At 44.1% G+C, this 24,925-nt stretch overlaps 1 protein-coding gene and 1 non-coding gene across 2 annotated transcripts in view; both read left to right on the top strand.

The window, feature by feature from the left end:
• The window catches only part of LOC124606562, a 934,387-nt gene that overhangs the window by 429,798 nt on the left and 479,664 nt on the right, over window positions 1–24,925 (top strand). The gene's annotated exons all lie outside the window — the stretch shown is intronic.
• On the top strand, window positions 7,869–7,942 carry Trnat-cgu. Its single transcript has one exon. It is a non-coding gene; the product is annotated as a tRNA-Thr (tRNA).

Below are 24,925 nucleotides of genomic sequence, written 5' to 3' on the forward strand. Positions count from 1 at the left end.
GACTAAAATGAGTTAGTCAGTTCAGGTCAAATGTCAAAGCCAGGCTGACAATTTTGTCTGAGTTTGAAGGATTAGCTCATTATGGCTTCGTGCCACAGGGACAAACTGTTAAGCGATGGCTCTATCGGGCCGAGTTGCGACGCCTGCCAGAAAATTTGTGAAGGAAACGGCCTGAACTGTGGCGAGACAAGTCTAGGCTCTTGCGTCACGACAACGCAGCCGCACATTCGTCCCTTTTGGCGCGTGACTACTGCACAAAAAACAAAATCACTGTGCTGCCTCATCCTCTGTACTCTCCAGACGTGAAACCTGAGGAGTTTTTTTTTTAATTTCCAAAGTGAAAACCCCGTTTAAAGGACGAAGGAGACCATGCACAATAAAAGACCATGCGCAGTAAGTACACTACTGGCCATTAAAATTGCTACACCACGAAGATGACGTGCTACAGACGCGAAATTTGACCGACAGGAAGAAGATGCTGTGATATGCAAATGATTAGATTTTCAGAGCATTCACACAAGGTTGGCGCCGGTGACGACATCTACAACGTACTAACACGAGGAAAGTTTCCAACCGATTTCTCATACACAAACAGCAGTTGCCCGGTATTCCCTAATGAAACGTTGTTGTGATGCCTCGTGTAAGGAGGAGAAATGCGTACCATCACGTCTCCGACTTTGATAAAGGTCGGATTGCAGCCAATCGCGATTGCGGTTTATCGTATCGCGACATTGCTGCTAGCGTTGGTCGAGATCCAATGACTGTTAGCAGAATATGGAATCGGTGGGTTCAGGGGAGTAATACGGAACGCCGTGCTGGATCTCAACGGCCTCGTATCACTAGCAGTCGACATGATAGGCATCTTATCCACATGGCTGTATCGGATCGTGCAGCCACGTCTCGTCCCTGAGCGAACAGATGGGGACGTTTTCAAGACAACAACCATCTGCACGAACAGTTCGACGACGTTTGCAGCAGCATGAACTATCAGCTCCGAGACCATGGCTGCGGTTACCCTTGACGCTGCATCACAGACAGGAGCGCCTGCGATGGTGTACTCAACGACGAACCTGGGTGTACGAATGGCAAAACGTCATATTTTCGGATGAGTCCAGGTTCTGTTTACAGCATCATGATGATGGCATCCGTGTTTGGCGTCATCGCGGTGAACGCACGTTGGTAGCGTGTATACGTCATCGCCATACTGGCGTATCACCCGGCGTGATGGTATGTTGTGCCATTGGTTACACGTCTCGATCACCTCTTGTTCGCATTGACGGCACTTTGAACAGTGGACGTTACATTTCAGATGTGTTATGACCCGTGGCTCTACCCTTCATTCACCGAGCGAGGTTGCGCAGTGGTTAGCACACTGGACTCGCATTCGGGAGGACGACGGTTCAATCCCGTCTCCAGCCATCCTGATTTAGGTTTTCCGTGATTTCCCTAAATCGTTTCAGGCAAATGCCGGGATGGTTCCTTTGAAAGGGCACGGCCGATTTCCTTCGCAATCCTTCCCTAACTCGAGCTTGCGCTCCGTCTCTAATGACCTAGTTGTGAACGGGACATTAAACAGTAACTACCACCACCACTACCCTTCATTCGATCCCTGCGAAACTCTACAGTTCAGGAGGGTAATACACGACCGCATGTTGCAGGTCCTGTACGGGCCTTTCTGGATACAGAAAATGTTCGACTGCAGCCAAGGCCAGCACATTCTCCAGATCTCTCGCCAATTAAAAACGTCTCGTCAATGGTGGCCGAGCAACTGGCTCGTCACAATACGCTAGTCACTACTCTTGATGAACCGTGGTATCGTGTTAAAGCTGCATGGGCAGCTGTACCTCTACACGCCATCCAAGATCTGTTTGACTCAATGGCCAGGCGTATCAAGGCCGTTATTACGGCCAGAGGTGGTTGTTCTGGGTACTGATTTCTCAGGATGTATGCACCCAAATTGCGTGAAAATGTAATCACGTGTCAGTTCTAGTGTAATATATTTGTCCAATGAATACGCGTTTATCATCTGCATTTCTTCTTGGTGTAGCAATTTTAATGGTCAGTAGTGCAAAAGGTAAGCATAGAAAAATTTTGTGGACGAATTTTTTGAACATCATTGCTATATGACCTTTGCTTTTCGTTTTAACCAGAGAGACTACCAGTACAGCAGTATGTTGAGAAAGGTCGCTGATGACCATGCTGTTCAGGGCGCAATATTTCTAATCCATCCATCCGTCCTACGGCGTGTCCAGAAACCCTACTGATAGAAGTGTGGAGCCGGCTGGCGGCTGCAGTGGCATTGAGCGGTGGCACGCTGCCTCGGTGTGACGCCAGCGTCCTTGCCTGGCCGTGAGGTCCCGCACATTCCTTTCTCCCGCACGGCGGCCCACGCCGCACCGCTCAGCACACAGCCCACCGTGTCTCTCTCACCTCTGCTTTGCTGCAGCTGCAGCCGACTCCTGCCGTTCCGCCCTGCGTCTGCAGTGTGCGTATTGCTGTCAGGCACAAGATTCCGTCTCTGTGTTTCCTCTTATTTTGCACGACGGGTGGCTCGTGCGCTCCTCCGCTGGGGCATAAGACGGAGCAGAACACACTGGGAGGTATGTGGCACTGTCCCCGTCCTAGAACTTCCCTGCTGTTGCCCGTTTCCACAGCCCGATTCAATTTAAATAGCAGAATGTCTGCCCCGGACGAACCGACTCACTGCGTTAATGATGGGAGTGCTGTCACTGGTATTTTAAATACACTGAGTGGACTCGTGGGAGGGCAGTCGTGTCAGAAACGGGTTCCTAACGCTACACATTCAAATTTGACTCTCACAACAAACCGCTGATCGCCTTTCGTGACTCTGCGGAGACGATGTAATGTCAAAGTACACTACTGCCTTTAAAATTGCCACACCAAGAAGAAATGCAGATGATAAACGGGTATTCATTGGACAAATATATTATACTAGAACTGACATGTGATTACATTTTCACGCAGTTTGGGTGCATAGATCCTGAGAAATCAGTACCCAGAACAACCACCTCTGGCCGTAATAACGGCCTTGATACGCCTGGGCATTGAGTCAAACAGATCTTGGATGGCGTGTAGAGGTACAGCTGCCCATCCAGCTTCAACACGATACCAGAGTTCATCAAGAGTAGTGACTGGCGTATCGTGATGAGGCAGTTGCTTGGCCACCATTGACCAGACGTTTTCAATTGGTGAGACATCTGGAGAATGTGCTGGCCAGGGCAGCAGTAGAACATTTTCTGTATCCAGAAAGGCCCGTACAGGACCTGCAACATGCGGTCGTGCGTTATCCTGCTGAAATTTAGGGTTTCGCAGGGATCGAATGAAGGGTAGAGCCACGGGTCGTAACACATCTGAAATGTAACGTCCGCTGTTCAAAGTACCGTCAATGCGAACAAGATGTAACCGAGACTTGTAACCAATGGCACCAATCACGCCGGGTGATACGCCAGTATGGCGATGACGTATACACGCTTCTAATGTGCGTCCACCATCATGTCGCCAAATACGGATGCGACCATCATGATGCTGTAAACAGAACCTCGATTTATCCGAAAAAGTGACGTTTTGCCATTCGTGCACCCAGGTTCGTCGTTGAGTACACCATCGCAGGCGCTCCTGTCAGTGATGAAGCGCCATGGTCTCGGTCTCCGAGCTGATAGTCCATGCTGCTGCAAACGTCGTCGAACTGTTCCTACAGATTGTTGTTGTCTTGCAGACGTCTCCATCTGTTGACTCAGGGATCGAGACGTGGCTGCACGATCCCTTACAGCTGTGCGGATAAGATGCCTGTCATCTCGACTGCTAGTGATACGAGGCCGTTGGGATCCAGCACGGCGTTCCGTATTACACTCCTGAACCCACCGATTCCATATTCTGCTAACAGTCATTGGATCTCGACCAACGCGAGCAGCAATGTCGCGATACGATAAACCACAATCGCTTTAGGCTACAATCCGACCTTTATCAAACTAGGAAACGTGATAGTACGCATTTCTCCTCCTTACACGAGGCATCACAACAACGTTTCACAAGGCAACGCCGGTCAACTGCTGTTTGTGTATGAGAAATCGGTTGGAAACGTTCCTCATATCAGCACGTTGTAGGTGTCCCCACCGGTGCCAGCCTTGTGTGAATGCTCTGAAAAGCTAATCATGTGCATATCACAGCATCTTCTTCCTGTCGGTTAAATTTCACGTCTGTAGCAAGTCATCTTCGTGGTGTAGCAATTTTAATGGCCAGTAGTGTAAAATAACTTGCGCCGTGCTGCCATGTTCGTCACGTATCTGCTTGTAACAAACTGCTCAGATATCTTGTCTACACGGTACCATGCGCCGCGTCCAACTCAACTTTTCAGGAGTCTTATACGGCACACCTTCGAATGGGACAACCCTTTCCGCAGCCTTTCCAACTCAGTTAATCCCCGTACACGAGTTTGTTCCTGTATACGGCTTGCTGGGAGTCACGCTAAAATGCAAATTACTGTCCCATTTGCCGAAAACAACAGGTTGACTTGTTTCTGAAGATGAGAGATCGGCATAAGCGAATATCATCGCCTGCAGTGCGCAGTGCTGTAGCATAGCGGGGCCCAAATCCGGATGTGGGCTTTCCGTGGTTTTCTCACATAATTTAAATCGAATGCCTGGGACGCTACGTTAAGTCTTGCTTCATTTTACGCCCATACTTTTCCAAATAACCTAACGACACAATATAATGCACAGTTAATTTTTCCAGCACTAATTTTAATCCGTTAGTTTTAAGTCAGCGTTTTTGAAGCTGTCAATTTTCATTCATACATATATGTAAAACCAAGAATAAGAAATTTTTTTGCTATTCGCTTCCTTGACAAAACCATAGTGCATGATTCTGTATTGCTCTTTATTTTACAGAAAAAGTTCATGGATTATCTCAGGGGACGGCAGGGTCCTGTTTATAAATGCATTATGTCTGTGTGAATGTGAATTTTAATTTTTTGTTATGTCAGAATATATTTTGTTTTGTTTTCAATAAACTCGGCCGGCCGCGGTGGTCTAGCGGTTCTAGGCGCTCAGTCCGGAACCGGGAGACTGCTACGGTCGCAGATTCGAATCCTGCCTCGGGCATGGATGTGTGTGATGTCCTTAGGTTAGTTAGGTTTAAGTAGTTCTAAGTTCTAGGGGACTGATGACAACAGATGTTAAGTCCCATAGTGCTCAGAGCCATTTGAACCATTTTTGAATCAATAAACTCGCTCTTCCCCTGCGCCAATTAGTGTTTCACGCCTCCCGTAGGGTGTCGAGCCCCACGGATGAGAATCGCTGGGTTGAATGGTACCTTGTAAGACAAAGCAACTTTGTCAAACAACGAGCGACTGTGTAACTCACAGAAAGGTGATAAAGAAGACATTACAGTCATTACTGTAAACCACTGCGAGAATTTTATATTAAGAACAAAACAATTGTACCACAAGGAACAGTTTCTAGATCTGAAAACTTGTCTATATTTCTGGAGGTCTATTAGAAATTAAACCATCGTAACGGAGCACTGTGGAATGGCTAAAGCGTTGCTACACATGTGCAAATCGTTTTCCGTCTTGAGTTCACCGAGCGAGGTGGCGCAGTGGTTAGCACACTGGACTTGCATTCGGGAGGACGACGGTTCAATCCCGTCTCCAGCTATCCTGATTTAGGTTTCCCGTGATTTCCCTAAATCGTTTCAGGCAGATGCCTGAATGGTACCTTTGAAAGGGCACGGCCGATTTCCTGCCCCATCCTTCCCTAACCCGAGCATGTGCTCCGTCTCTAATGACCTCGCTGTCGACGGGACGTTAAAAAACACTAACCTAACCATCTTGTGCTCACTAAATTTGTCATTTGCTCTTGAATGAGTTGATATTAACCGTAAATCCCATGAGGGAATATGTCTACAGGGATGGCAGAGTAAGGAATCTAAGGCGTCTGAACAACGAACTCTGCAGGGTCAGCGCAGCAGATTGCCAAAGGAAGGGGCCCGGGTTCGATTCCAGGCCGTGTCGGACGTTTTCTCCGTTCGGGGACTAGGTGTTGTGTTGTTCTTATCTTCGTAGCGTCATAACTGACACAATAATCGCCTGCTTGGAGCCACATGACAAGCTGTACGACGGTATGGCCTGGCCCTATGAACGTTCTGAATTTTCGAACCACACTGTTGAGATGGTCGTATGAGCACCGTCGTGGAAGCCACTAAATGAAAAACAGGTCATTCTTCTTAGAGGCTGAGATTACTTTTTATAAAAGCACAATTGACTCAACATATGCAAAACAAACATAGTTTCGCGTTTCATTGTTAGACACAGTGCAGATTCTTCGTATAGCAAAAATATCAGAAATTACGTTCTGCAATACGTCTTTCCTGTTGTTAGGGTTCCGTGCCACAATCTGCAAGAACAGAACCGTTGTAGCCTCGGGTGTCTGTCTATCTGTCCGACTGTTATGAACTCTTTTTTCCTCAGGAACAAGTAAACTTTTCGAGTTAAAATTTATGTCACATATTAAGGTCTACGGTCCCCTGGCGGTGTAAAAAGCTAGTGTAAAAAGTCAGTTCAATCAAAAGATACAGCCATTTACGTTTCACGCTTTGATACTCGAAAACTAACTCATCAAAACTAATAGGGCACTTGCCCTTGACCTAGAGTCGTGAAATTTGGCAAGAATCATAGTTTTACAGTACAAGTAAAGGGAAAAGTCCGGTATTGGTAATTTTTAAGTACGTCACAAGAAAAAAAAATTCTTTTATCATTTGTTATCCGACTTCAAACTTGAAATTAAAACATTCTCGAAAGTCTAGATATCTCTGGGACCGATATCTTGCCCGATAAATCTCGGTAACCGGCAAAAATCGTCAATACATTCGATACCCGGAATGAATAAACTGTTTGTATACATAATTAAGTTTCTACGGAACACCCATTGCGCGAGTCATACTCGGTTCTGGTCAGTTCTTTAATTTACGTCTACCACTGATACGGACATTCTCGTTTTCTGTCACCCATAAGAACCTTGGTTAAGCTAATCTTCGCACTAAAAGGGACAAAGACTCACGTAGCTGACGCAGACCAGCATTGCTCTACCGTCGTTCGTAGTGTAGACAAACAACCAATGTTTTTAGTCCGGTGTTTATATTTCTTGCCAGTCAAGTAGGGAGGTTGGCAAATCGCCACATGTCTAGGTCGACGTGTTGCATCTCGGACGAGCACGTAACGCGCCGGCCAGACCAGTTGTGTAACTGTTTCCGTCCAGAAACAGGTGAAGGTGCGCGCGCCGACTCTACACGCGATGGAGCGCGGGGTGACGCCCAGCTATTAGAGTCACGCCAAGATGCGCGGCTTCCGAGAAAGCCTCTGTTTCCCACGTGCACTGCCTGCTTTGCACCTTGAAACGGAAATCCTGTGGCGCGCGCATTGACTCCCAACGAGCGTTATTGCCCGGAGAAAAGGCGTGGACTCTTAAGTGTGGCTCATCCCGTCGATTTTACTCTGCTGAGTCAAGAAACACCTATCATCCATGTGTGAATGCCAACGTAGATGTTCAATCGGAACAATTTAAATGGCTTTTGGAACTTTTCTCTCCAATGGACAAAGGCTGGTGAAAGTCCACCGAAGAAAGCAAAGACCATTTTATCATGTATGAAGATAGTAATTGTTCTCGAAAGGACAGATACCATTGTTGACCGTGCAGCTTCTCTAGAATAAATGATAATTAATTGAAACCATCAGCTTCCGACAGGTGTTGTCGATAGGAATATTACGCATGTAGATTGTGGACAGTTGGGAATGTAGGTTTCACGGGTAGCGTGCAAGGGATAAGTCTCTGCAGTCGCGTTATTCATCTGTGTCCTCGGTGGCTCAGATGGATAGAGCGTCTGCCACGTAAGCAGGAGATCCCGGGTTCGAGTCCCGGTCGGGGTTCACATTTTCGAGGTATGTCAGCAACATCTGTCGGCAGCTGAGGCTTTCAATTAATTATCATTTACCATTTTATCAGCTGGTAAAGTGATGTTCCTGCTTTTTTTTTCTTTTGGATTCCCAAGGAGTAATGCTAATAGATGACTTGGAAAGAGGCAGAAACATAAGTGGACCCTATTATCCTTCTCTGTTGGATCGTCTGAAACTTAACGTTGGCTGAAGAAAGACCAAGGTTGACACGAAAAAAAAAAACGCTCTCTCACCGAGATACTGCACCATCCTACACATCAACGATAACAATGGCGTGCATGAATTGGCCTTTGAACTGTTTGCTCATCCACCCTATTTACCAGATTTAGCCACAAGTGACATCGTCTTGTTCCGTAAATTGAAACTTTGGCTTGCTGCTAAGAAATTTTCATCAAATGGGGAAGTGATAGTTGCAGTCAACGAATATTTTGCGGAGTTTGACAGAACCTATTTTTTTCGACAGGATGAAAAAGCTAGAGGATCGCTGGCCCAAGTGTATAAGCCCCAAAGGAGACTGTGTAAGTTGAGTAGTTTTTTACGAAACAAACAGATTTTCTTGGGTTTTTAGCAGTCTTATCAAATCACTCTCGTATTATGTGACCGAGACACTGATTACTACCATCTAACCAGATACGAATATCACCGATCTCGTCAGGAGGTACAAATGGCCTCATTTCGCCATTAAAATTTATAATTATTGTACTGAAATATTTTATACATTATTTTTAAAATCATTGGCACTGCGGCACGTTAAAAATGGCGGAAAGTTATGTGCCGATTTTCGGCACGATTGTGTTCCGGCCGCGAGTGTTAAGGTCGATATTGGGCTCGGAGTGTTGGGGTCCGGATGGTCCGAATTGTGCATTTAATAATTTTGGCACCCTGTGGTAATGAAATGATGGTGAAACCGAGACGCTTGGGAATTCAACGCTACGGTGGAACGATAAGCCGTGGGCCCTGCAATTGTATGGACGCAATTTACGGCGAGCTGTGGCCGATGTCGGTGAGTGTTTTGCCACGGCAGATAAACAAGACAGCGTGGGCCTAACCTCAACACGCTGCGCTGTAGCATGTTCGCCCACAATAAGGATGTCACGATATTGGAGAAGAAAGCAGTGGAATACGGTACGTGTATTAACCTTCAGTGACTTCTGCGGTGTTAGTTCACTTAACTGTGAGGAGATTGAGCAGTAACTGTCACTTTTCAGTGGAATTTACGATTGCGTAAAAGTGTGGCCAGTGCTGGATGGGCGTTGTCATAAAGTTATTATATTTCTTATTTGTGAACATAATTTGCAGTAATCAGCATTACTCATTGGACAGATTTGAAATTGTCAGTTCTGCGCTGTAGTTCAGCGGGTTATAAATACTCGAATTTGACAAATATGCTAACTGTGAGTTTTGGATATGTTTTTATATCTGCGTGTTAAATGAACGTGAATTTTGAAGTTTGTAAGGTACATTTCTACCATTACGATTCTGTAAGTTTTTATTTGGAAGTGATGTTGTTTGCTACTGTTATTGGTTGAGAATTTATTGCCCGATTAATCAAAGGAACTGTTATTTAACCAGCCTTTCTGTGAAGTGTTTTAAGACTTGTTTTTCAGTGAACTATTATTAATAAATTACGTAAATTAGTAATGTTGTGTAAGCAGTTATTGAAGGCACCCATCTCCATTAGCCAATCAACGATGGCCAGTTGGGAACGGGCATTGATGTAACATTAGGGGATTATAGGCTATTTGTTAAGTAGTGGCAACGCTAATCCTGTTCTTTTTGAAGTGTCTGGTCACCCCTAAATTAAATACTAATTCCGCACAGTTATGTTTGAGGTGGGTTAGGAGGGAACAGTGACAAACCGCGCCCCCCTCCCAGCAGCGAACCCGGTGTCAGCACCTAAGACTCCGCCTGATGCGTGTTATGTCTGAAGATGCGCCAGTACTGCAGCGTGTAGTTCTAGTGGCTTCCACTGGGCGTTCGTCGGCTCCTGAGACGCAAGACCTCTGCATCCAAGGTGACGGCCAGCGCCCGGCGCGTGGGGCTGTGGCTGCAGGCAGCGCATGCACGCCAACACGCAGATTGACGCCGCCATGAATATTTCATCGCGAGGTCGTGGGGCGAGGGGGGGGGGGGGGGGAGGTGAGTCAGCTGGGAGGCAGCGGGAGGAACGCGAGCTACAGGCCCCCGCCCTCTCCCACCAGTAGCCTGCCTCCTCCTGAGCAGCTTGAAGGCAGATTCAAGGCTGCTCTGTTGGTGCTACTAGCACAGTAGGTACGAAAAAAAGGGGGAGGGCGGGCGGTTAGACTGATATGAGGACAGCTGCGATCGTTCTTAGGTTAACGCACCTCTACAGGAAAAATTAATGTTAAATCTTCTTTAACTCGCCCTCACATGGGACTTGTGTGTGGGCTGCAGCGTGACCTGCTACCTCACCGCTCTCCAACAGCAATTCGCCACATCTAGCACGCCAGCCACAGATAGATCCATGGTTAGAAGATCTTCAAAGACGTAGAAAATGTAAATAAAACAGGTAATACATATTTCTGAAAGAAGATATGCTTACATTCCTTTCTCAAATCCTAAGAGAAATGGTCCTCAAGAACAGGAATAAATTTATAGATGTACCGGGTGATCAAAAAGTCAGTATAAATATGAAAACTTAATAAGCCACAGAATAATGTAGATAGAGAGGTAAAAATTGACACACATGCTTGGAATGACATGGGGTTTCATTAGAACAAAAGAAAACAACAAAGTTCACAAAATGTCCGACAGATGGCGCTGGACAGCAAAACGTCAGTAACTGCTACCGTGACAGGTGAGAGGTACGCCGATATGTTACAGAATCGCATCATCCCCAGCCTGGCTGATAAACGTCGTTTGGTGATGATCGTGTGCGCAGCCGCCACTTTCGTTATGCTTGGCCTCCCAGGTCCCCAATCGTCAGTCCGTTCGACTATTCGCTTTGAGGTTACCTGAAGTCGCAAGTTTATCGTGATCGACCGACATCTGTAGGGATGCTGAAAGACAACATCCGACGCCAATGCCTCACCATAACTCCGGACATGCTTTACAGTGCTGTTCACAACATTATTCGTCGACTACAACTATTGCTGAGGAATGATGGTGGACATATTGAGCATTACCTGTGAAGAATATCATCTTTGCTTTGTCTTACTTTGCTATGCTAATTGCCGGCCGGTGTGGCCGTGCGGTTCTAGGCGCTACAGTCTGGAACCGCGAGACCGCTACGGTCGCAGGTTCGAATCCTGCCTCGGGCATGGATGTGTGTGGTGTCCTTAGGTTAGTTAGTTTTAAGTAGTTCTAAGTTCTAGGGGACTGATGACCTCAGAAGTTAAGTCCCATAGTGCTCAGAGCCATTTGAACCATTTTGTTATGCTAAATATTGCTATTCTGATCAGATGAAGCGCCATCTGTCGGACATTTTTGAACTTTTGTATTTTTTTGGTTCTAATAAAACCCCATGTCATTCCAAGCATGTGTCAATTTGTACCTCTCTATCTACATTATTCCGTGATTTATGCAGTTTTCAAATTTATACTGACTTTTTGATCACCCGGTATAAGCAATTAAGTGCCCAAAATAATTTTGCAGTATTCACTTACACAGGCCGCTATACATAGAAGTCAGATTTTATGAAACATTCACATTATTATACATACTAACTAAATACACCAGCTGCGTCTAATAAGTAATTTTTCAGTGGAGTAAGAAGAGTTGGCCATCAACTGATTCCATAGGCTTCTCTTAAACTTTACCTTAATGTGTTCCTGAACAACGGATGCTTTCCTGGATCACACTAAGTCAGTTTACGTATTCATGCACATCAGTCGCGTTTCTAATGTTAATTGCATGAACTGAGCTGTTGGTTTGAAAAATATTTATATTATTTATGAGCTGCCGAGAATTCTTCCGGGTTGTATGGCCGTGGTCCATGGTACTCTTCTATCCATAACGTTTCGTCCAAGGCTACGTTGGACATCTTCGGAGGTGCTCCTGGTTGTGCTGAGTCTTGCTGACAGACGTGTCGGACGTCGAAGAACGGCCTAAATACCGTGGAAAGTGGGCGTGGTCTGGATTTCGCGTGATAGCAGAGATCAACCTTGTCACGGATAAAATATAACTATCGATCATAATACGTCAAAGATAAAAACTTCTCATCGCTTCTATAGCGCCACTGTTCATATATCGCAGACTTTCATAGCTTCTTCTTTGCTCTTAAAATTATCCCCATGTTTATATATTTCGATGGTTTCTCTATATAGCCGTGGATAATAGTTCGTCATAGTACACAAAACTTCAGTTTCCGAAAAATTCACTGTGTGATCACTCGACTGAAGAGCATGTTCCGCCATGGCTGACTTGTCTGTTTTCCCTAGTCGGCAAATACTTTTATGTTCATTCAACCGTGTATTCACACTTCTCTTTGTAGTTCCGTGGAGACCCTACCACATGTACACGGAATCTTGTATATACCACTTGCAGACACAGGGGGACGCTTATATTTTATCCGTGACAAGGTTGATCTCTGCTATCACGTGAAATCCAGACCACGCCCACTTTCCACGGTATTTAGGCCGTTCTTCGACGTCCGACTCGTCTGTCGGCAAGACTCAGCACAACCAGGAGCACCTCCGAATATTTCCAACGTAGCTTTGGACGAAACGTCAGGAATAGAAGTGTTCCATGGACCACGACCATACAACCCGGAAAAATTCTTGGCAGCTGAAACATCCGGTCGTGAAAGCCTTCATTGTACGATTGTTTATGAGTTTATGATATGTACATATGTTTGTGACATTTATCTACTATAACTTTGTGACGTATGTATTGCCAATTTTTGATGGTTGTCATTGAGATTGGCACTTCCAGTGGAGCCTCAGAATGAACCAGTCGGTTCGAATCTAGTCGCCGAAACATATGCAAGTGTCACAGCTTTGTAATAAACACTTAATGAAATAGAGATTTGGTCTGTGGCATGCTCCTCCCAACCTATTTATTGCCACACCTTTTTTCTTTTCTTAAATGTATACAAGGAATGTAGCTGCTTTAACTTTATTAGCCTATATCAGGCCAAGGACAGCGTAGACAGCTTCAAAGGTGCTCAACAAGATGAAAAGATGTTATTTTAAGGAGGCGATGTCTGACAGCTTTTAGGAAATATTGAAAACTCATGAGTTTTCAAGATGAAGAGATATCATTAAAAATATTCAGTTCACCCATAGACAAAATGTGAGTGGCAAAAAATTTGAAACGCGGTGCACTACCAATATGCTAATAGTGGATCACTTGTAACAAACCTAATATTTATGTTTCCAGCTTGCTTGTCTCTATATTTTACAAGTTGTATATAAGTAGAGGAGATGCAAGCAATCATTTGTTAAGGAAAAGTTCTGTATATGTTTGAATCCCTTCCTTACATTTCCACTTAAGAACTATGGCAGCACTTTAAACCAACATCGTACGTTTTCTGAGTTTTTTTTATAACAAATTGTACTGAACACTGCAAGTTTTTTATGTGTCTTTAATGAGTCTTCTTTGAAATGTATATTAATATTGCGGAAGTTGTCATACAAAAACTACTGTATACGGCACTTTAGCTTCAGTAATCAATTTTCAAATGTAGTGTCTACATCTATGACGTAGACGTAGAAAAAGATGTTACATCGCATCGATTACGTTTCGTAGGAAATTACGGAAATGGGAGAACTGTTTCGTAGCTCAGACTCTTAAATGCCTTGAAGCGTGAAACTTCACGATATGACAACGCGTATCCCGGCCTGCTCCATGTCTACGTTGCTGTCTACATCCAGAGTGAGAACGGCACATTTATATATCTTCATTTCACTCCACAATCTGACACCTTCTGTTTTATCTCCAACAAGTATTTATTTACGAACACAAGTCTGTTAACTTTTTTTGACAGTGACACACTGTACAAAGAAACCGCATTACACCCATGTTAATTAAGGTTGTGGTTCACTCACACACAGCTGAAATCGTCAAAGTAATGCTCTTCAGTCCGAGATCCGTAGTAGGCATGTTGCATAAAATAAATGGAGAAGATCCTCAGAAGAAAGCAGTTATTCTCACGAAAACGTTACAATCAAACTCCTGGCGAAAAGAGGCATCGTACATCACGGAGAGATCAAAATTTTAAGAATGTATGTTCGAAGAAGAATGAATCACATACATCTCTCAACGAACAGCAAAATAAGAGAAATTTGAGCTCATAGGACGGTTTATCGACACACATCCTTCCCGTGCACCATTCTCGGAAACAGGAAATGTGGGAAATGACAGCGGTATCGGAAATACTGTCTATGACGCACCGTAAATTGATTTGCGGAGTGTATAGCCGAGTGCTCCGTGATATCTGAAACTCCTGTAAACTCAAACAAAGAGACGGAGGAGGGTTTGACAGTCCAGTGAAGTCCTCTTCATTGGACGAAGCGTTAAAGCAGTTTATTGAAAGAAAAACACACACACACACACACACACACACACACGTTTGTTCGAAAAGCCTGAAAAAGTTAGCAGAATATTTAATTATCAAAAACTGTTGGGTGCAGTAGTGAGGACGGGGACAAAAATGGCTCCCGAGAAGACGTCCGTGGTTAGAAACAGCAAGCTGAAGAACAGAGGGAATTCCCCCGTGTGGACGAGTGCGTTGCGTCGGCTCGCGCCTTCCTGCTACTGCCTGAGGGCTGTGTAACGCAGTGTAGCCTGCGCGTAGGCGCTATGGCCCGAGGTAGAATGGTTTTCAGCCCGTCTCACAAATTAACGCGTCCGTACTATGGTGGCCAACAACACCTTTCCGTCCTCACCAACACGGGGTCCTAATTTACGTACAGCAGAAAGTTACCTTCCTTGCAAATTTGTAAGTGTAACTTCGTCTACTTACAATAAAGACTGTCCCCAGTTCTTAAGGTCTATTTATAAAGTTGTAGAGGATTCTAAGTCCGCAGCTCGTGGTCGTGCGGTAGCGTTCTCGCTTCGCGCGCCCGGGTTCCCGGGTTCGATTCCCGGCGGGGTCAGGGATTTTCTCTGCCTCGTGATGACTGGGTGTTATGTGATGTCCTTAGGCTAGTTAGGTTTAAGAAGTTCTAAGTTCTAGGGGACTGATGACCAGTCCCATAGTGCTCAGAGCCATTTTTTAGAGGATTCTAAACTACCTTCTTCGTAATTTTGGATAACTATGGGAAATAAATAATTTTTGTTGACTTAACAACTTAAACTCAAGCAGTTGCGTAGTGTCACCATCTTCAGTTTCAATGCATGTATAACAACGGCGCATAAAATGTTGCTACTGTCTCTTAAATATCTTTGTTCCTGTTGCACAACGTAAGAGGCAGCCAGGATGCTTCTAATGAAAGCCTCTTCAGTTGTTGATGAGGGCTTATGCTGATGAGTTCTTGTCAACACTTGTCTCGATGCATTACTAGTTTACAGCTTGGCTTGGGACTTTTTATAGATTTTGCTACCCTCTTCGTCTTACTTAACGGCTACCGCTAAAGGGCGGTATTTGTTTACGTGACGCAAATGATGATGAGAGGCTCTCTGCTATGACCTAGTGAAAAGAAACTTTGTGAGTACCCTTCAAGCACAGCTCTAAATACGACCATTCATTAGCCCTTTGTTCTTTACACCATTATTAAGGATTCTCCGTAAAAGAATTTTTTCCTTGTTATTTGTTCATATCTCATGAGGATCGGTCTTCTGGTAGTACGAAACCGGTCAGTACTTTTAATAAAAGGTATTCGACAACCAATGGTGATTATTTCTTTCGAAACGTGGAAGTTTGGTTGCGGTTACCCGCAGTTTAAAATAACATACTGAGAGAAAAATTTCGTCATGGGTTTGTTGAAACTTGACTTTGTATTGTTTTGCAAGGTATCATCAGCACTGTTGAGGCAGTTTATAAATATCTGTCTGCAACGCATCGCCCATGCAAGATCTCGTATCTCTACCCATCGCCTCTTCATCTCAAAACATTCGGTTTAACAATTCTCAGTACCTACAAAGTTTTGACTCAGTAACAGTTTTTGTAGCAGTACTCTGTCTGATCAGAAATATCAAGTATGTAATGCGGGATTGACCACTAGATATCTCGCGAAGCGGGACCGCCAGTTTAAAAGGAGGCAAGAATTTTTCGTTTTTATTAGAGAAACAGTAACAGCGTAATCAGTCGATCAGGAGAACTGAGTGACTTGGAACGTAGGCCACACCTTGAATGTCACACAAGTAAAAAATCCGTCAGAGACATTTCAACCCTTCTAAAACTGCCCAATTGTTGGTGTTGTGACTGTGAAGTGGAAACGCAAAGGAACAACCGCAGATAAACCACACCAGGCACACCACATGTAGTGACGCCGGCCGGGGTGGCCGAGCGGTTCTAGGCGCTACAGTCTGGAACCGCGCGACCGCTACGGTCGCAGGTTCGAATCCTGCCACGGGCATGGATGTGTGTGTTATCCTTAGGTTAGTTAGGTTTAAGTATTTTTAAGTTCCAGGGGACTGATGACCTAAGAAGTTAAGTCCCATAGTGCTCAGAGCCATTTGAACCATGTAGTGACGAACAGGGACCGTCGAGTATCGCGGAAGACGATTGTAAAAAATCGCATGAAATCGGCGGAAGGAGTCACTCGTGAGTTACAAAGTACTCCCAAGAGTCCAGTTACCACAGCTATGGGTAAGGAGTTAAAAACAATGGGGAACAACGGTCGAGCAGCTGCTCATAAGCCACATTCTGTAAGAATGCTAAGCGACGTTTGAGGTGGTGTAAAGAGCGATGACTGGAAACAAGTGTTTTGGAGCGATGAATGGCGCTATACCCTGTGGCATTCTGACAGAAGGATTTTGGTTTTGCGAATTCCTGGAGAATGTTACCTGCCATCGAATGGAGTGCCCATAGTGAACTGCGTAGGATACGATACGTTACAGTGTGGGGATGATTTTTCGTGGTTAGGGCATGGTTCTCTTATCGCCCTTAAGACACTCGAAATGTGGAAAGACATAAACACATCTTATAGCATTATGCACTGCTTACGGTAGAGGAACAGCTCGGAGACTAATTGATCGTATCGCTTGGCAGTGCACACTGCCATAAAGCAGCATCTGTGAGGCAGTTGTTTGCGGACAACTTTCCTGAAATTAACTGGCCTCGGTCTTATTTCAATGGAACACCTTTTCGGTGAGTCAGGACGTCGACTTTCCTCCAGACCCCAGCGTCCAACATGACTGTCTTCTCTGGTTTCGACTCTGGAGGGAGAATAGTCTGACATTCGTTCACGTATGTTCTGACACCTCACTGAATGTTTCCCCAGCAGAATTCAAGCCGTTATAAAGGCGAAGGGTGGACACATGCCATATTAATGTCCACTAATAGAAAAATTCGTGGTGAGTTCCAATGGGACCAAATTGCTGAGGTCATTGGCCCCTAGGCTTACACACTACTTAATCTAACTTAAGCTAAGGACGACACTCACACACATGCCCGAAGACGACTCGAACGGGGAGAGCCGCGCGAACCGTGGCAAGGCGCCTGAGACCGCGCGGCTGTCCTCTAATAGATGTCTGGATACTTTTGATCACATAGTATAGCTCAGGCATTGCCAGAGCAGGAAAATGGAAAAGTTGTACATCATTATAACTCTATATCAAGTAATATTTAATTTAGTTAAGCCCACAAAGTATTTTTTAAAATTCAGTGAAATTACACACTTTAGTAGTAATGCTACTTGAAGCTTCCTGGCAGATTAAAACTGTGTGCCGGACCGAGACTCGTATTCGGGACCTTTGCCTCTACCAACTGAGCTACCCAAGCACGACTCACGCCCCGTCCTCACAGCTTTAGTTCTGCCAGTACCTCGTCTCCTACCTTCCAAACTTCACAGAAGCTCTCCTGCGAACCTTGCAGAACTAGCACTCCTGGAAGAAAGGATATTGCGGAGACATGGCTTAGCCGCAGCCTGGGGGATGTTTCTACAATGAAATTTATATAAAAATTTCATTCTAGAAACATTGGGTAGCTCAGTTGGTAGAGCACTTGCCCGCGAAAGGCAAAGGTCCCGAGTTCGAGTCTCGGTCCGGCACACAGTTTTAATCTGCCAGGAAGTTTCATATCAGCGCACACTCCGCTGTAGAGTGAAAGTTTCATTCTAGTAGTAATGCCCTTCGTTTATCGCTGTTGAGCCATCAGTTTGCATTAGGTTTTCTGTGTTCTTCAACATGTCGTAAAGCGGTTATTCCACGTCAAATGTCACCTTGTCAGTTGTCCAGGAAACGATGTCATTACGCTAAGGAATTAATTTCACCGTAGCACATGTGACAGATTTCAGTGTGGTACAGTCTACGGAGAACTGAAGTATTACACAATAATGTGTGATTTCCTCTTTGCTACAGTAATACAGGGACTTTATATAAAGCAACACAGCCTTCGTCAATGTTCAACTTAGCTTCTCAAATAGTTTTTCTGCTGTGTTGGATTTCTCATCTTGACTTAAAACCTCGGAGAAATTATAAAGGCTCATCCACTTTATCACAAGTAAGTTAATCAATCCGTCTGGGATTTAGTTTAAAATATTATTTCAAAAGTTAGGTATGAGAGTAGTTGTACATTTGTAGGAGAAAGACCGGATCGTTATTACAGGAGCACGATTGTGAAGCCTGAATAAGGTTTCTTTACTTTGTTTACAATCGGTTGTAGTACTTTAAAAAGAGCAACAGCTTCACCAACCGAACAGCAGCCACTCATATAATGCAACAGTAACACACAGCCAGTAATAGAACATGTATGTTAAGCCAGACGGTGCCACAATTATTTATATCCCAAAACTACGTCGTCTGAATCATCATCAACAACTATCTGACATCTGCTGCTCAATGAAAACCACCTCTCGACTGCCCGTTTGTTATCTTCATACTGTACATCCATTTTCCGATATATCACGAGAAGAAAGCTGCTATATTTTTGTGTAGTAGGGATGACAACCTCATATATATTTATAATTATTATTTTATTTTCAATCGATGTCACTGTTACATTGCACCATATTTATGCTTCTCTATAATTCGAGGTGATCCCAGTATTCACATGTGCAACTGATTACCATAGAAGGAATCTGAATATGGTGTAAAGTAAAACGGAAATCGATTGCTAAAGTTGTCGTCCCTACTAGGTAAAGATTCCTTGTATTACGTCTTGTGGTTTACGCAGCCAGATGTCTCTTTCTAATGGAGGTGGGTACCTTTCTTAAGTCATTGTCATCATGATCTTTCTCTCTCGGAATCCATCAAAGAAACATTTTTGACCCAATTGCCGTTTAGTCGTTTCACTTCATGTACCGCCCTCTTCCAATTTATTTGTGTTACAGTCGTAATTATGTCTTTCACTCTAAACAGTTGTCTGACCTCCGACCTGTTTGTTTTCCTGTATTTTGTAGTGCTTCCTAAAACGTATCTCTCGATTGCCCACTGAGCAACTGGAATTATGAATGGTTTTTGTATTTAAAATACATGTATGTCTCTCTGTCGTAAGTCAAAAAAGTAATATAATATATTTGTTAACTTTCTAGTTCAGAAACACCGTAAAAAGTAAATTACCTGGCTTTGTGATTCTGTTAATTTGAATGAAGTTTTTTGCCTTTGTCTGCACTCTTGAATGATTTTATTCACATAAATAATAAACAACAGTGGTGAAAGGAATTCCACATAACATCTATCTCAAATGTAACCCTGGCTAAACGCCGTGTATGAAACCTTCTTTATAGTTTCTGCTAGGTGAAAATATCTTTAAATCAGTCCTTCCACTATAAGGAATTTGCCAGCTGTTTTTGCTAATTTGCGATAGTTCAATGCACAGAGTCCCCCAGAAAAATGTATATACTCTTCGTCAGGCTCTATCGGGATATCGATATTTTCGTTCGGTTTGAGTTATGAGTGTGTTGTAGTGTGGTCTTTGGCTCAACAGGTGTTAGTACTTTCATATCGGTATTGAGAAAACAAGATGACTGGAGCGCACTTGACATGCGAGAAACGAAAATGTATTGTGAAGTGATTTTTCAAGTTTGATAACGCCGTTGAAGTGTAACGTCAGTGGTGGTGGGAGTTCGAAACAGAACCACCAATCCGCCTAACAATTTAACGCATCATTGACAAGTTTGAATTGCATAGAACGATTTATGATATTCACAAATGAAGATCAAGAAGACAGCGTGCAACTAAAAGTGCTGCTTCGTCGGCTCTAGTGTTGGAAACGTTTGTTAACTCTCCACAGAAGACTGCTACGCAAAGTGCGCATGATGTAGAGGTTAGCTGTACAAGTGTACGAAGAATTCTGAAAGCTGCATAGTGGAAAGTTCACATTCCACGATTACTGCACACTATTAATGATGACGATCCTGATCGCCGAATGCAGTTTTGCGAATGCTATCAGCAAATGGTAACTGATGACGAACAATTTCTGACGAAGGTAGTGTGGAGTGACGAGGCACAATTTAAACTTAATGGAACCGTGAATCGGCATAACAGTGTGTACTGGGCGCCGAAAATTGCGCATGTTTATGCGAATAAAACCGTCAATCTACCAGGGGTTCATGTGTGGTGTGGACTATCATCTAAGGGATTAGTAGGACCCTTTTCCTTTGCTACTGTCACTGGAGAAGTGTACCTGGAAATGTTACGCTCATCAATTTTGCCAGGTATACGTGCACTTTATGGAGCTGATGAAGAGGTCTTCTACCAACAGAACGGGGCGCCACCACACTACCACCTAGCCGTACGAGCTTTCCCAGATGTTAATTTTCCGGGGCATTGTATTGGACGAAGAGGGCCCATTGAGTTCCCTCCATGGTCGCCAGATCTAACACCTATGGACATTTACTTTTGGGGAACTGTGAAAGACGTATATCGATGTAAGCCACGCACACTGGAGGAACTTCGCCAGGAGATTACAGTGACATGTGCAGCGATCTCCACTGTAGCATTGACTGACGTAGTTGCCGCGACCGGTCGTCGTTCTGTTATGTGTATAGCCGCCAACGGTGAACATTTTGAACATTTAAAGTAACCATGTGCTAAACTCTAGGTTGTACAACATGTGTGATCAATTATTAAATGTAAAATAAACACATAAATAATACTTTTCGATTGTTAAAGTGTGTATACATTTTTCTGTTATACCCTGTAGTTACTTACCAAGCCATTAAGTCTCACTGCCTGCGTTGAAGTGCTCATCGAACAGAATATTTGTAATCCTGTTACAATAGCGCGCTGTTTGTTTTGGAGCGCTGTAAATTTATTTTTTTATTTTTTCGTGTTCTACAGTCATCTCAAAACTGGAAATATGATTCTACAGTTTGTTTTGTCGTACCTTGGTATGAAATTACAGAGACTTAACAAACGTCAGATTCTGACATAAATTAATTTTACATTCACAGTACACTGAAATGAAGATTCCGTTGGACATTCCCAATTCAGTCCATACTAATGACTTCGTATCTAAATTAACAATAAAAGTTTCCTTTGTACATCATGTCTATGAGAACCATCTAGACAGAACACGAGAACATTATACAGTAATCAGATTTGGTTATTGCAGCCATACGTATAGATTCGCCAGTATCCAGAAACTTAGGAATGGGAGGAACATAGTGACATACAGTTATAGACTGCCCGTTCTACATCCTGCTAAGTAACACGTGGGAATATAGTCAGTTAATTGTGCTTTGGTCTTCTCCTGGAATTCAAATTGGCGAGAGCATTATATTAACTCCGCAGGGAGCTAGATCTGCATGTTGGCGCTGTTTACAAACGTGTACAGTATTGTTTACGTTGCTATATCGTTGAATGCTAACAAGGTTGCTCGGGAACTGATGATGATACGTGTTCCGAGGACATTGTTGCAACATACGGTTTGGATCTTCGTCTTTGCAAACGCATAAAGGGGTGGGAACGCTGCAGATTAGGGATGGATCGCTCACGAACTAACGGGTCCAAAGGAACGGTTCACCAAGATGAACGGAACGAGCGAGGCACGAAATCTAAGGAACGGTCTTTCGTAGTTCACTTCGGTAGCAGCTTTCTACTTATGATTCCCGGGAACGCGAAACGCTGGGTCTCGTTCGCGAACGGCACGTCGGCCGGTCTCGTTCCGGCCTCGGTCCCGTTCCCGTCTGTCTCGGTCTCGGTCGCGCTCGGCCGGACTCCTCCTTCTTCGCGTGGCCACCCGTCGCAGTTCCACTGCCGACTGCTCATAGTTCAATATCGAGTTGTTCTTGTTCGTTTCGTTCGCTTCGCACCCCAGTTCTAGATCTGTTTCAAATCTTTTTTGAACTCTGAACTTCTGGTTCTTCTCGTATTCTATTCAACGTTTACGACCGGTAATTAAAATGTATTTTATAATTACGTAAACTACATAAGAATTACGTGGTATGTAATATATACATCTTTTCTGGTAACAAAACGGCGTTTCAGCTTACTCCACGATTTCGATAAACAGCAGAAGGAATACTTGTAACAATGCAAGATTTTTTGTTATTACACATGAAAAGGACGTCGGCACGGCACACAAGAGTGGCCATTTTCCGTCTTTTTTTTTATCCAAGGTAAAATAGCATGTTCATTGTTATGGAAGGCAGACCTACTTACAACCGAATGAAGCCCGCACTTCGTAATCGAGTGTATGGTGTCACATTTTTGTACAGAGAATGTGATAACTCCTACAATATTATTTCTGTGGCACAGGGTGGCGCACGAAAAATCGACCCCGAGCACTAGACTGCTCATTGTCGCTTACCAATCGTCGTCTATTGTTTCGAAGTTGTTTGCATCAGCTTATTTGTTATTTCTTCATTGCCTAATTATTATATGTTTATCTATTCTGCTAGTAGCAGTCAACAAATCGTGCGTAATTGGCGGGCAGTCTGTACTCGGGGCCGGTTTTTCGTGCGCCACCGTATATTATTTCACTGCGATCAGCAACATAACGCTACAGTTGGCTAAAGGAGATGTTTTGCAGAATCACGAAAGTAACAAGTGTTTGAGAATTCTGTTATGAATAAAAACTCAGTACTCAAGGGAGGAGGCAAGCCCCCCCCTCTTGGCGCTTTCCATCTTCAGTCACCTATGCTACTAATTTTCAGTTTTTCATAAGAACCTTGTATCAAGCACAGTGAACGGTGAACGAGTAAAAATGAACGATTCCCAAAAAAAGAGCGATCACCAGTGAAGTAGTTCTCAAGGATGTACGACTTTGCCCATCTCTACTGTAGATAGTACAGAACTGTTAGCAGGAAGTAATGTGACCGTCCACTGCTAACTAGGTCATGGCAGCAATGCATTTGTGTCAGCTGTTTTTATGGAATCAGCACAGCAAGATGGCAACGCGGTCACATGACGGAATGGCATAAATGTGATGTCGTGTTTAGATATGCCGATAACGGCTCCTTGACTGAAGTTGTCTGATTTGTTGATGTGACATCACGGAGTAGCGCTCGCAACCATATAACACGGCGTTGGTCATCAGAACATCCCATCCGACAGGACACGAGAGACGAGCGTTACGCCTTGTGAATGAGAATCGGATTCAAACCCGAGAGGAGTCGCTGCTGTCGGTGAATGCACGGTCATCTCAACCAGTTTCCTAGCGACGTTGCAAAGCGAGCTGTATGCGGTGTACATTTGCAGTTGGACACTTCGCAAAAGGCCATCGCTCCTAGGTTACTTGTCTCCACTGGGCGCTACCACAGAAACTGGACAGCGGCCGACTAGTGGCTGGTAGTGTATAACGGCGAGTCGGGATTTTTCCTCTTTTCAAATGAGGCAATGCGTCGATTGCATCGGTGGCCCAGTGAGTCGTTTAACTCTGTAACGTTACATATATCTTACTATCAAAATGTTTGTAGACGTACAGAAAGTAAATATCGTACGTTGAACTTACTATTCTAGTGTTGTCAACGTTTATATAATTTCATAAGGCTAGTAACATTATATGAGCGGACGAATGTTACTTATACTGCTATGGCTGTCTCCTTGTCTAAGGTGTTGGTTGCTGTTTACACTTTCCAATTAATAGGTCCAATGTTTTTTGTTTCAGATGGTTCAAATGGCTCTGAGCACTATGGGACTTAACTTCTAAGGTCATCAGTCCCCTAGAACTTAGAACTACTTAAACTAAGGACATCACACACATCCATGCCCGAGGCAGGATTCAAACCTGCGACCGTAGCGGTCTCGCGGTTCCAGACTGTAGCGCCGCCCCGGCTGGAAACTTGCGACGCGTCGGTATCGACTGGTTGGCAGTGCTTTGGACTTGTATTCTCTACTAGTGACTCTAATTTCTCCTTGGCGCTACAGCCAGCGAAGTGTTGTGTAGTCGAACTTAAGCTTTGTTTTGAGTGACAGAAGGTCAAATAAATTTGGTCATCACGGAATATTTGTTGTGTTATAGTGCGGACATAACACAACAGTGTGATAATCGTATTGTGTCTGTAGGATACATGCATAAAAATTTCAATATCCATGAACATTGTATAAAACAAAAAGGAAAGTACCATGCCTAGTCAACAAGAACATCAACTTATAAAAATTCCGTTACATACAGTGAGATGCAAATTTACAGTAGTTCTCTACAAAAGAATAAATATTATTTCATACTAATGTCAATCCTATTTAATCGCTGTTCCTAGTAAGGAGCAGAATCTTTACAACGTGTGAAATACGATACCTGGAACAAGAAAGTGCGAAATGAAGGAAGGAAGAATGGATATGTCGAGGCCATTAGAGACGGAGCACAAGCTCGGATTGTGTCAAGAATGGGGAAGGAAATCGGCCGCGCCCTTTCAAAGGAACCATCCTGGCATTAACCTAGAGCGATTTAGAGAAGTCACGGAAAATCTAAATCAGGATTGCCGGACGCCCGAATGCGAGCCCAGT

This window comes from Schistocerca americana, chromosome 3, assembly GCF_021461395.2.
Source record: "Schistocerca americana isolate TAMUIC-IGC-003095 chromosome 3, iqSchAmer2.1, whole genome shotgun sequence".
Taxonomy (NCBI): domain Eukaryota; kingdom Metazoa; phylum Arthropoda; class Insecta; order Orthoptera; family Acrididae; genus Schistocerca; species Schistocerca americana.